The following is a 13287-nucleotide window of genomic DNA, read 5'->3' as shown; positions in this document are numbered from 1 at the left end:
TCTGAGAATAAAAATGTTGTTAAGGTAGCACTAGCTACTCAGAATCTTCAGTTTAAATTTCAGAATTCATTTCATAATCTTAGGGATTGTGAAGGCCTAGTGTCTACTCATGCTGCTGCCAACTCCTGTCTGTGCCATTCAGACACTAAATGGTCTCCTCATGCTTCTGCCTCATCCAAGCTGTGTCATTGTCAGGATCCGGATACTGTGAGGATACTGGTGGTGGATCCTCTGTGTCAGTGGGGTGATAACGTGGGCCGTACCAGGGGAACGGAGTCTAAGGGGTTACTGGTTTTCACCAAAGTGGGATGGACTTGCAGTGGCAGGTAACTCCCAGGTCATTCCACCCGATAGCGACTCAACCCCAACTGACGGCTGAGACAGGCGCGGTACAAGGGATTAGGCAAGAGCAAGGTCGGACGTAGCAGAAGGTCAGGGCAGGCAGCAAGGATCGTAGTCAGGGGCAATGGCAGAGTGTCTGGAACACTGGCCATTTAATTAACCCGATCAGCGATCGGGTGTGCAGGGGCGGCCGGTGTGTGGCGGGTGCGCGGAGAACCTGGAGGTCCGGTGTAGTAAAGAAAACTGTGTCTTGAAGCGTTCGTTTGCGCGAAGATCCGGAGGTCCGCAGCGGTGGAGATCCGGAGGTCCGGCGCGGCGGCAATGGCGGGTGCGTGGAGATGATGGGGGAAATGCTTTCCCCCTGACAAGTTGCAAAACTACAACTCCCAGCATGTTCAGACAGTCTGGGCATGCTGGGGGTAGTAGTTTTGCAACATCTGGAGGACCACTGTTTGGAGACCACTGTGTAGTGGTCTCCAAACTGTGATTCTCCAGATGTTGCAAAACTACAACTCCCAGCATGCCCAGCTGCAAACGGCTGTCTTGGCATGCTGGGAGTTGTAGTTGTGTGCCTCCAGCTGTTGCAAAACTACAACTCCCAGCATGCCCAGACAGCCAATTGCTGTCTTGGCATGCTGGGATTTGCAGTTTTGCAAGATCTGGAGGACCACAGTTTGTAAATCACTGTGTATCGGTCTCTAAACTGTGGCCCTACAGATCTTGCAAAACTACCATAATACCAGGCAACAAGCGGCTGTCAGGACATGCTGGGAGTTGTAGTTTTGCAACAGCTGGAGGCACACTGGTGGGTAAACAGTTAGTCTGTTACCTATTTCAGTGTTTTCCCACCAGTGTGCCTCCAGTTGTAGCAGAACTAGGCTCCCAGCATGCACAGTCTGTCAGTTCATGTTTAGAGTTGTAGTTTTGCAACAGTCGGAGGTACAGGGTACATTCACATAGGCAAGCCTCCAGCTGTTGCAAAACAACTACTCCCGGCATTGTCGGACGGCCATCGACTGTCCAGGCATGCTGGGAGTTTTGCAACAGCTGGAGGCGCCTTCTTTGGGAAACACTAGCGTAGGGTATTTGTGGTGGAGGAGGCAAGAGTAACGCTTGCATCCGTGTCCGCCCCTATGCAAATCCCTAATTTAGGCCTCAAATGCGCATGGCGCTCTCTCACCTCGGAGCACTGTCGTATTTCACGACAACAGTTTAGGGCCACATATAGGGTATTTCCATACTCGGCAGAAATTGTGTTACAAATTTTGTGGGGCTTTTCTGCCTTTTACCCCTTATGAAAATGAAATATTGGGGTCTACAACAGCATGTTAGTGTTAAAAAATTAAATTTTTTACCCTGACATGCTGGTGTTGTTCCATACTTTTCATTTTCACAAGAGAAAAAAGGAAAACAAGCTTCCCAACATTTGTAACACAATTTCTCCTGAGTACGGAAATACCCCATATGTGGATGTAAAATGCTCTATGGGCACACAACAAGGATCAGGAGTGAGAGCGCAACAAGTACATTTGAGGCCTAAATTAGTGATTTGCACAGGGGTGGCTGAATTTACAGTGGTTCTGACATAAACGCAAAAAAAATAAAATAAATACCCACATGTGACCCCATTTTGGAAACTAGACCCCTCACGGAATGTAACAAGGGGTATAGTGAGCCTGAACACCCCACAGGTGTTAGATGAATTTTCATTAAAGTTGGATGGGAAAATGAAAAAAACATTTTTTTTTTTACTAAAATGCTGGTGTTACCCAAAATTTTTCATTTTCACAAGGGAAAATAGGAAAAAATCCCCCCAAAATTTGTAACCCCATTTCTTCTGAGTAAGAACATACCCCATAAGTGGATGTAAAGTGCTCTGCTGGCGCACTACAATGCTCAGATGAGAAGGAGCGCCATTTGGATTTTGAAGAAAAAATTTGTCTGGAATTGAAGGCCACGTGTGTTTACAAAGCCCCCATAGTGCCAGAACAATGGACCCCCCCGCATGTGACCCCATTTTGGAAACTACACCCCTCATGGAATGTGCAGTGAGCATTTACGCCCCACAGGTGTCTGACAGATTTTTGGAACAGTGGTCCGTGAAAATGAAAAAATGTAATTTTTCATTTGCACAACCCACTGTTCCAAAGATCTGTCAAACGCCAGATCTTTGGAAGAGATGGGGTTACATATTTTGGGGGCATTTTCTGCTATTACTCCTTGTATAAATGTTACATTTGGGGAAAGAAAATGCATTTACTCGTCCAAATTTAACGAAAAGTTGTCAAACACCTGTGGGGTGTTAAGGCTCACTTGACTCCTTGTTACGTTCCATGACTTATGGACCATGAGGGGTGTAGTTTCCAAAATAGTATGCCATGTGGGGGATTTCTTGCTGTTCTGGCACCATAGGGGCTTCCTAAATGTGACATGTCCCCCAAAAACCATTTCAGAAAAACTCACTCTCCAAAATCCCATTGTCACTCCTTCCCTTCTGAGCCCTCTACTGCGCCCACCGAACACTTGATATACACATATGAGATATTTTTTTACTTGAGAGAAATTGGCTTACACATTTTAGGAAGATTTTTCTCCTTTTACCCCTTGTAAAAATTCAAAAACTGGGTCTACAAGAACATGCGGGTGTAAAAAATGTATCCTTCACTTTGCTGCTATTCCTGTGAAACACACTTACTGAATGCCATTTTGAAGACTTTGAGGGGTGCAGTTTTTATAATGGGGTCATTTGCGGGGCATTTCTAATATGAAGGCCCCTCAAATCCACTTCAAAACTGAACTGGTCCCTGAAAAATTCTGATTTTGAAAATTTTGTGAAAAATTGGAAAATTGCTGCAATACTTTGAAGCCCTCTGATGTCTTCCAAAAGTAAAAACATGTCAACTTCATTATGCAAACATAAAGTAGACATATTGTATATGTCAATCAATATAGAATTTATTTGGGATGTCCATTTTCCTTATAAACAGAGAATATCAAAGTTAAAAAAATCTAAATTTTGAAATCTTTCATCAAATTTTGGAATTTTTCACCAAGAAATGATGCAAGTATCGATGAAATTTTATCACTACCATAAAGTAGAATATTTCACGAAAAAACAATCTTGGAATCAGAATGAAAAGTAAAAGCATCCAAGAGTTATTAATGCTTAAAGTGACAGTGGTAAGATTTGCAAAAAAAACCTGCGTCCTTAAGGTGAAAATGAGCTGCGTCCTTAAGGGGTTAAAGAAATTTTCGAGATGTGGGAGAATTATGGGTTCAAAAGTTTTATAATATTCCAATGTAAAACCGTCTGGGCCAGGGGACTTGTTTAATTTCATGGATGTTATAGCTTTAGATGTCTTTTTCGAGTATATAGTGTTGCTCAAATCTTTAAAGGGGTCCACCAGCGCTAAGACATCTTATCCCCTATCCAAAGGATAGGGGATAAAATGCCTGATTGCGGTGGTCTCGCCGCTGGGGACCCCCGTGATCTTCCACGCTGCACCCCGTTAGTATCAGTCCCCGGAGCGTGTTCACTCCGCGTCTGATTACTGGCGATTACGGGGACTGAGCATAGTGACGTAACGGCTCCGCCCCCTTGTGACATCACACTCCGCCCCTCAATGCAAGCCTATGGGAGGGGGCATGGCAGCTGTCACATCCCTCCAATAGGCTTGCATTGAGGGGGCGGAGCGTGACGTCACACTGGGGCGGAGCCGTGACATCACTATGCTCCGTCCTTGTGGTCGAGATGGACTCAACGGTTCTGGAAGCCGCTAAAGGTGAGTGCTGCATGGTAGATCCTGGGGGGCCTTTGGATAGGGGATAAGATGTCTAGGGGTGGAGTACCCCTTTAATGCAATGTGGGGGTAGTTGGGGAAGGTTGCATTCTTTCAAAAAGGAATCTATTTTATCAGAATCAGGTTGTGGTATTGATTTGTCGCCTGACAGATTATATAATGATGCATAATATTTACAGAATGAATCTGCTATATTTTGTGGGTTTTGTATTTTTTTCTTTTGTCCCCGGATGAATTAAGTGAGGGATCCTAGCTTTCAAGTTTATACCCTTAACTCTCATGGCCATCAACGAGGAAGCCTTATTGTAATTACAGTAATAATTGTATTTTAGCCTTTTAACTTGTTTATCAAATCTTGAAGACAAGAACTCAAGTTCGTATTTATTTCTTTATTTTGGGAGCGGTTTGATTTGTCTTGGAATTCTAGTTTTGCCATAGATTGCAAGGTTTTGTTAATATCCTCTTATTTTTTGTTTCTTGGATCAACAGCCCTCTAAGATAAGCTTTATGAGAGTTCCAAAGGGTTGAGAATTCTCTGGTGGATCCTTTATTAATCTCAAAAAACTCTGTTAGTTCTCTATGGAGTTTGGCTTTGACCTCTGGTAGGTTCATCACGTTATTCCTCCATATAAATGTAATTTTTGGTAAATCAGGAGTAGAAATTATCAAATATACTGGGGCATGATCTGCCCATGTTATGTTACCTATGGAGCATTTTATAACATCAGAAATCGTGTGCAGTGATATTAAAAAATAGTCAATTCTCGAGTAAGATTTATGTGTCTGAGAGTAAAATGTATAGTCCCTTTCTACTTCATGTTTGCATCTCCATATGTCATATAGACCTTCATTAAATAACCATCTATTAAAGGGGTTATCCACCATAAGGTAATTTTAGTACGAACCTGGCAGACAGTAATGGACATGCTTGGGAAGGATCTGTGCTTGTCTTGGGGCTACCATAACACTGTGGCTAGCTTTTTGTGAACTTGTATTTCCTGTTTTACTCATGTTTTTTTTTAGTACAAATCCCACAATGCTATATTCCTCCCTCTCACACATCAGCCACCCCACCCATTGAAACAAAAGACCTGTGGTTTTCAATCAGGGTGTCTACAGCTGTTGCATTAGTTGCAGATTGATCCCTCAACCCATTGAAGCAGAAAGGCTCCCTGTCATCAGCTGACTAGTGAGTCAGGTCTCAGCCGCATTGCAAGCTGGGAAAAATCTGAGACAACAGTTATTTTGTATGCTGGTAAATATAAATAGTGGGGTGAAAATCACAGAAGAATTGTGAGAAAACCGTCACACACAAGTACAGACACTATATTATAAACTACACTAACTTTTCAGCCCCTGAAGCATAATCAAATAAAAAAAATTCCTGGAATACCCCTTTAAGGGTTAGAACTGATCTTGTGCTTTGTGAGTTCAAATCCATTTAAAAATAATTTGTTAGATTCGGATCGCTGCAGATCATTAATTTCCCCTGTTTGAGCCTATTGATCCTTTTCATCAATTTATTTAACCCCTTAAGGACCAAGGACGTACCGGTACGTCCTTGGTCCTGCTCTCCTGATATAACACGGGGTTACATAGTAACCCCACGTCATATCACGGCGGGCCCGGCGTCATAGTGAAGCCGGGACCCGTCTCTAATAGCGCGCAGCGCCGATCGCCGAGCGGCTAAAAGCGAAAGTGAAAGTTGCCGGCTAGCTCAGTCGGGCTGTTCGGGATAGCCGCGGCTAATCGCGGCATCCTGAACAGCTGACAGGACAGCGGGAGGGCCCCTACCTGCCTCCTCGCTGTCCGATCGCCGAATGACTGCTCAGTGCCTGAGATCCAGGCATGAGCAGTCATGCGGCAGAATCGTTGATCACTGGTTTCTTATGAGAAACCAGTGATCAATGATGAAGATCAGTGTGTGCAGTGTTATAGGTCCCTATGGGACCTATAACACTGCAAAAAAAAGTGAAAAAAAAGTGAATAAAGATCATTTAACTCCTCCCCTATTAAAAGTTTGAATCACCCCCCTTTTCCAATAAAAAAAAAACACAGTGTAAATAAAAATAAACATATGTGGTATCACCGCGTGCGGAAATGTCCGAATTATAAAAATATATCATTACTTAAACCTCTCAGTCAATGGCGTGCGCGCAAAAAAATTAGTGCATTTTTGGTCACTTTTTATATAATTTAAAAATGAATAAAAAGCGATCAATAAGTCCTATCAATGCAAAAATGGTACCGTTAAAAACTTCAGATCACAGCGCAAAAAATGAGCCCTCATACCGCCCCATACACGGAAAAATTAAAAAGTTTTAGGGGTCAGAAGATGACAATTTTAAACATATTTATTTTCCTGCATGTAGTTATGATTTTTTCCAGAAGTCCGACAAAATCAAACCTATATAAGTAGGGTATCATTTTAATCTACAGAATAAAGATAAGGTGTCATTTTTACCGAAAAATGTACTACGTAGAAACGGAAGCCCCCAAAAGTTACAAAACTGCGTTTTTCAATTTTGTCGCACAATGATTTTTTTTTTCGTTTCACCGTAGATTTTTGGGCAAAATGACTGACATCATTACAAAGTAGAATTGGTGGCGCAAAAAATAAGCCATCATATGGATTTTTAGGTGCAAAATTGAAATAGTTATGATTTTTTAAAGGCAAGGAGCAAAAAACGAAAATGCAAAAACGGAAAACCCCCGGTCCTTAAGGGGTTAAGAACCGAATTTGGCCTGAATTCGAAGCATATACTGATGCTATTGTGTATTCTTTGTTGTTGATCATACATGACAGGATTAGAGATGAGCGAACTTACAGTAAATTTGATTCGTCACGAACTTCTCGGCTCAGCAGTTGATGTCTTTTCCTGCATAAATTAGTTCAGCTTTCAGGTGCTCCCGTGGGCTGGAAAAGGTGGATACAGTCCTAGGAGACTTTCCTAGGAATGCATCCACCTTTTCCAGCCCACCGGAGCACCTGAAGGCTGAACTAATTTACGTAGGATAAGTCATCAACTGCCGAGCCGAGAAGTTCGTGACAAATCGAATTTACTGTAAGTTCGCTCATCTCTAGACAGGATAACAAATCGCCCCCCTGGGTCTATATCTACTTGTTTTGTTTGGAACATTATTATGTCTTTAACCAGTATCATTGTGCTCTTTTTGTTTGGGCACAGGCCATGAAAACATTTGGAAAATGTTTGTACTTGAATTTAGAGCTATCTTGTTCTCTAATAGGAGTCTCCTGAATACAGACTTGTCTGCACTAGAGTTACGAATGTAATTCAATAGGAATTCCCTACGTCTATGGGAATTCAAACCTCTAACATTATGATTGTTGCAGGTGAATGATTTGCGGGAAAATCTTATAAAAAGAGGGTACCCAGGCCCACTGCTAGATGCAGCCCTGAATAAGGCATTTGCACAAAAGCGCAATGACTTATTACACAAAAGGAAAAAACGCAATAAAGATTTAACTACCAGTAATCACCAAGAGCAACGCTTTTGTTTTCCTTTTCAATATAGTCCAATGGCCTTCATTATAGGAAAAGCTGTATATGACAATTGGGTTATCCTGAAAGGCGATCCTGGCCTGTCAGATTACACAAAAAAATAAACCAATAGTGACTTTCAAAAGATATAAAAACATTAGTGACATATTGGTCCACAGCAGATTTAAATCACCAATGGACAGTAACAATTGGTTAAAGAATGTGATCCCCACAGGAAATTTTCGCTGTGGGAATTGCTCCTGGTGTCCATTTTTTTCTGCCAATAAATTTGTATCCCTGGGAGGAATAGAAGCAGTAATTATTTTATCTGCTGTAGGACCAATTTTGTATTGTACGCTATTCAATGCACATGCTCTAGATTCTATGTAGGATGTGCAATTTGAGCGCTTAATATACGCTTCCGAGAGCATGTGCATTCAGTAAAAGCACAAAAAGGATCCCCAACATGTACTTACCTTCTTCGGTTTAGAACGTGTTCACACTGTGCAAGGAATTGATTGACGAAAAATGTTGCTTCAATGTGAAGCTAAATGGATTTTAAAAACTAACGCGCAGGGAAATTTAGGACTCAACATTTTTATATGTTTATATACTATCTTTTGTTTTTAATCTTTGTACTAAATGTGTTTTTATCTTATATGTAAACGCCCTTTGCTCTGACTACATCCAGGTGTCTGGATATAAGCACCTGAACGGAAGAGCAAAGGCGTGGTCTGATGAAGCGCCCAGAGGGGGCGTGAAATAGCTGTTACCTGTTTGTAGTGTGCTGCGTCCACACATGTCCTATCTGCTGCTGCATTTTCTAAAATAAAGAAGAAACTCGTGCATCACGTAATTCGGTGGTGAGTGCCTCCTGTACCTGCTTTACATATCTCTACTTGAACTTTACCTTAAGGATTGAGCACCTATATCCGATACGTGTACGAGGTCCAATTATACTATACCAGCTAGTACCTGCCTATAAACTGTGTGTGAAAGTTGTACTTGTGCTTAAGCCGTGCCGGCTTTTCCTGCTTCTTCACCTGTGTACTATAAAATTTAAGAGTCATCAGCATGTGTATATGATGTGCTTTTGTAGGCAATAACAACTCTTTTTTATGTTACCTTTGGGAACAAATGAGGTAGCAAGGATAACTTTATACAATCCGGCACCCTTGACCATTCTTTTAGGACAACATACCAATGTATCTTGAAAGATCTTGGAGAAATTGGAGAAAGCATAATGCAATTATAATGACAAATACTATAACAGAGTAATCAAAATAAAGAAAGAGTTAACAGGACAGTGCTGAGTCAACATGAGCAAGTCGGGGGGAGTTTGTGTCAAGGGGGAAAAAAATATTACATGGGTTGTGACGTTATAAGGTTGATATTCAGTATGGAGATGACTCAACTGTGATGTACCACTTTTCAAGTGTTTCTTTAGCTTTGATAGGGCAAGAAAGTATATGGTTGACTCCATTTCTCATCACTATGATCTTCGTCGTGAATCTGTAATTGAGGCCATTTTTTCTCAGCGCTGAGGTTATAAGGAAAAAATTGGGTAGATTGGGATAAGTCTATGAATATTGTTATACCTTTATAAGGTTCCGGAAGGGAGACAACTTTCTGTTTGCTGCTAAAAAAAATTCCTTCGTTTGGAAGAACAAGAGTCTCGCAATTATATCTCGGGACTGAATAAGGCAGAATCTTTGGTTTTGGCAACCTATGTGCTCTTTCTATGGTAAGTTCGATGTCTGAGCGTTCTGGAATTAGACTCTTGAACATGGTCTGCAAGTAAGGTATTATTTCAGAGTTAGTAATTTTTTCCGGAACACCCCTGAATTTTAGGTTGTTCCTTCTGTGTCTGTCTTTTAAGCCAATGACTTTCGCTCTAAGGGACTCCACTTTGTCACACACAAGTTCTTGAGCATCTGCCAATCTATTATGTGCAACCGCACATCTCCCATCTTTTTTTCCATGTGGTCAACCCGTGCAATCTCCGCAACTGTAGTCTTCGTATCTTTCTGGATCTGATGTCTTAACATTAACAGCATGTTTTTAACTTCAGTAGCTGTATTTGATGAATCTGGCATGTTTTGTTATCCGAATCTGAGTGTGCATTATTCTCAGAAGCAACCTCTTGGTGTTCATTCTGGGAAGACCATTTTATTTTTTGATTTTCAGGACTTCCTGATGGAGAAGAGGTGATAGACAAGGCTTCATTTTCATCCAATTTTTCGTGAATGATATCGTTCAGTGGAGAATATCTATTTGTCAAAGGAAATTCCGATTCTTCAGATTGATCAATGTGTGGTACTCTAATTCTCTGAGGTAGTGGCATATTCAAATATCTGGAAGGTTGAGATCTGTATCTGTAACTGTATCTGTTAGTGGAGTTTCTCTTTTTATGTGGATTAGTTTTAATCACACCATCTTGATCCATATTTTCAATTTGTTTGGAAGCTTGGGTTTTTCAGTTTTTACACTTTCATTTATTTCCTCCTTACCTCCTTATTTTTTGCATCACCAATTCTACTTTGCAGTGACATTAGTCATTTTACCCAAAAATTCACGGCGAAACGGAAAGAAAAATCATTGTGCGACAAAATCGAAGAAAAAACGCCATTTTGTAATTTTGGGGGCTTGCGTTTTTACACAGTGCATATTTCGGTAAAAATTACATCTTATCATTATTTTTTAGGTCCATATGGTTAAAATGATACCCTACTTATATAGGTTTGATTTTGTCGTACTTCTGGAAAAAATCATAAATACATGCAGGAAAATGTATAAGTTTAAAAATGTCATCTTCTGACCCCTATAACTTTTTCATTTTTTCACGTACATGGCGGTATGAGGGCTCATTTTTTGTGCCGTGAAGTTTTTATCGGTATGATTTTTGTTTTGATTGGACTTTTTGATCACTTTTTATTCATTTTTTTAATGGTAGAAAAAGTGACCAAAAATATGCTTTCTTGGACTTTGGAATTTTTTTGCGCGTACGCCATTGACCGTGCAGTTTAATTAATGATATATTTTTATAGTTCGGACATTTACGCACGCGGCGATACCACATATGTTTATTTTTTTTTTATTTACACTGTTTTATTTTTTTTTATGGGATAAGGGGGGTGATTCAAACTTTTATTAGGGAAGGGGTTAAATGACCTTTATTAACACTTTTTTTTACTTTTTTTTGCAGTGTCATAGGTCCTATAGGGACCTATAACACTGCACACACTGATCTCTCATGCTGATCACTGACATGTAATAACACGCCTGTGATCAGTGTTATCGGCGCTTGACTGCTCCTGCCTGGATCTCAGGCACGGAGCAGTCATTCGTCGATCAGACACCGAGGTGGCAGGTAAGGGCCCTCCCAGTGTCCTGTAAGCTGTTCGGGATGCCGCGATATCACTGCGGAGGTCCCGAACAGCCCGACTGAGCAGCTGGGATATTTTCACTTTCACTTCAGACGCGGCGGTCAGCTTTGATCACCGCGTCTGAAGGGTTAATACAGGGCTTCACCGCGATCGGTGATGTCCTGTATTAGCCGCGGGTCCAACCCGATATGATTCGGCATATCGTGGAAGCCGGCAGAGGATGTAAATATATGTCCTGCGTCGTTAAGGAGTTAAAGGGGTACTCCGGAGAAAAACTTTTTTTTTTTTTTTTTTTTTTATCAACTGGTGTTAGAAAGTTAAACAGATTTGTAAATTACTTCTATTAAAAAATCTTAATCCTTCCTGTACTTATTAGCTGCTGAATACTAGAGCGGAAATTATTTTCTTTTTGAAACACAGAACTGTCTGCTGACATCACGAGCACAGTGCTCTCTGCTGACATCTCTGTCCATTTTAGGAACTGTCCAGAACAGCATATGTTTGCTATGGGGATTTCCTTTTACCCTGGACTGTTCCTAAAATGGACAGAGATGTCAGCAGAGAGCACTGTGCTCATGATGTCAGCAGACAGCTCTGTGTTTCAAATGGAAAATAATTTCCACTGTAGTTTTCAGCAGCTATTAAGTACAGGAAGGATTAAGATTTTTTAATAGAAGTAATTTACAAATCTATAATATAGAAGAGTTGGAGAGGCTCTTGTCTGACTACCCACCAAATAAACCCGGGCTGCCTAATTAGACACTTATACCCAAGGTGTCAGATTGTAGTTTGTCTGTAGAAATATATATATTAGGGCTCAGGGTTTGAGACAACTGGACAGGTTGTGTTTAAAGTAATATTTCAATGTATTGATTGTATATAATGTGACAATTGAATATTGAATAAAATGTAAATAGCAGCAACTGCGTCTCACAGGGCCCTTGTGTAGGCGCAGCACCACCTATTAAGAACTATAGCATATGTATAGTGCAGTATATAAAATATAAAAATATACTTGTAAAAAATTATAAAAGATATAAAATAAGAATATAGAGACCACCATAAAAATATATATAGAGAGGGATCTGGGTGGGAGAGTCTTAGACCATCTTCTATGGTAAATAATCTCCTCTCATAAAAAAGTCCTGCTCATATAGACCGATTCTGGTATTGTGGTAACCAATGGCAACCATAAGGTTAGTAACCCGTAGCAACCGTTCTGATGAGTCCGGCTATTTAAGCACTTCAACGTTTAAGTAGAAGATAAACTTGATATTTGTAGACAATATTCAACATGAACAGCTAGTGTGCAGTCACTGTTAATATGCATGCATATTTGTATGATACTTTGTATCTCACCGCTCCCGGACACTGATGCGCTGAACTTCACGGGGATGCTGCGATCTCCTCCTGATGCGCTGTGTAATCCTGCAGTGTATTAGCACTGAGTAGCTGTCTTGGTAAGCGGCAGCATCACCGGAGACTCGGCCGTCTCCCACAGTGGTGATGTTGGTAGATGGTGGGTTGCGGGTGGTGTTGTCGCAGCGGTTCTGCGGATGCGCACGTACATGTGCCAAGGCGTCCTCGTGGCAGCGAGGCACGGATGTCTCCTTCACCGGGTGTCGGGTGATTGACAGTTTATTGTCCGGTATCGGACTGCTATTGACTTAAGCAGGGCAAATATACTGGTGGTCTCAATAGGTATTGAGGGGACGCTGGACGCGTTTCAGGACTGTCTCAGTCCTTTCTTCAGCAGCAAAGAATAAGTGTAATGGGGGGTCACTGTGTCGTATTTTATACATTTAACTCCTCCTCTATCAATTAGTGACATCAGATCCAGAGTAAACAAAGTAAACAAAACAAAATAGTGGTGTTAGATTTATGAATGAAAGTAGTAGAGCTCAGTACTAAATGAATAGGACTGTCTTGAATTACATATAGTCTGCTGTGTAATGCATTGAAAATAAAATAAAAAGACCTGTATTCAATAATATACGTGAGTGAATTACAAAGTGATGTCTTTTTGTGTGAATGGAATGTTTGAGATATATAAAGTAAATTCATTGTGTGCCAATTGTTGACCATAAATATAAAACCATAGTATCTGTGTACAATTGTATAAAAGTATGAGTACTATGTGAAAGTCTAAATATTGATGATAATGCAAATATTTAAAATATTGGTGTAGTGTGAAATGGGATATATATTTTGCTTGTGAGTATAATTGTGATGGTGAAACCTATTATGCAAATGTGG

The sequence above is a fragment of the Hyla sarda genome, chromosome 9 (genome assembly GCF_029499605.1).
Source record: "Hyla sarda isolate aHylSar1 chromosome 9, aHylSar1.hap1, whole genome shotgun sequence".
In the NCBI taxonomy this organism is placed as follows: Eukaryota; Metazoa; Chordata; class Amphibia; order Anura; family Hylidae; genus Hyla; species Hyla sarda.
This window is presented reverse-complemented; position numbering follows the sequence as displayed.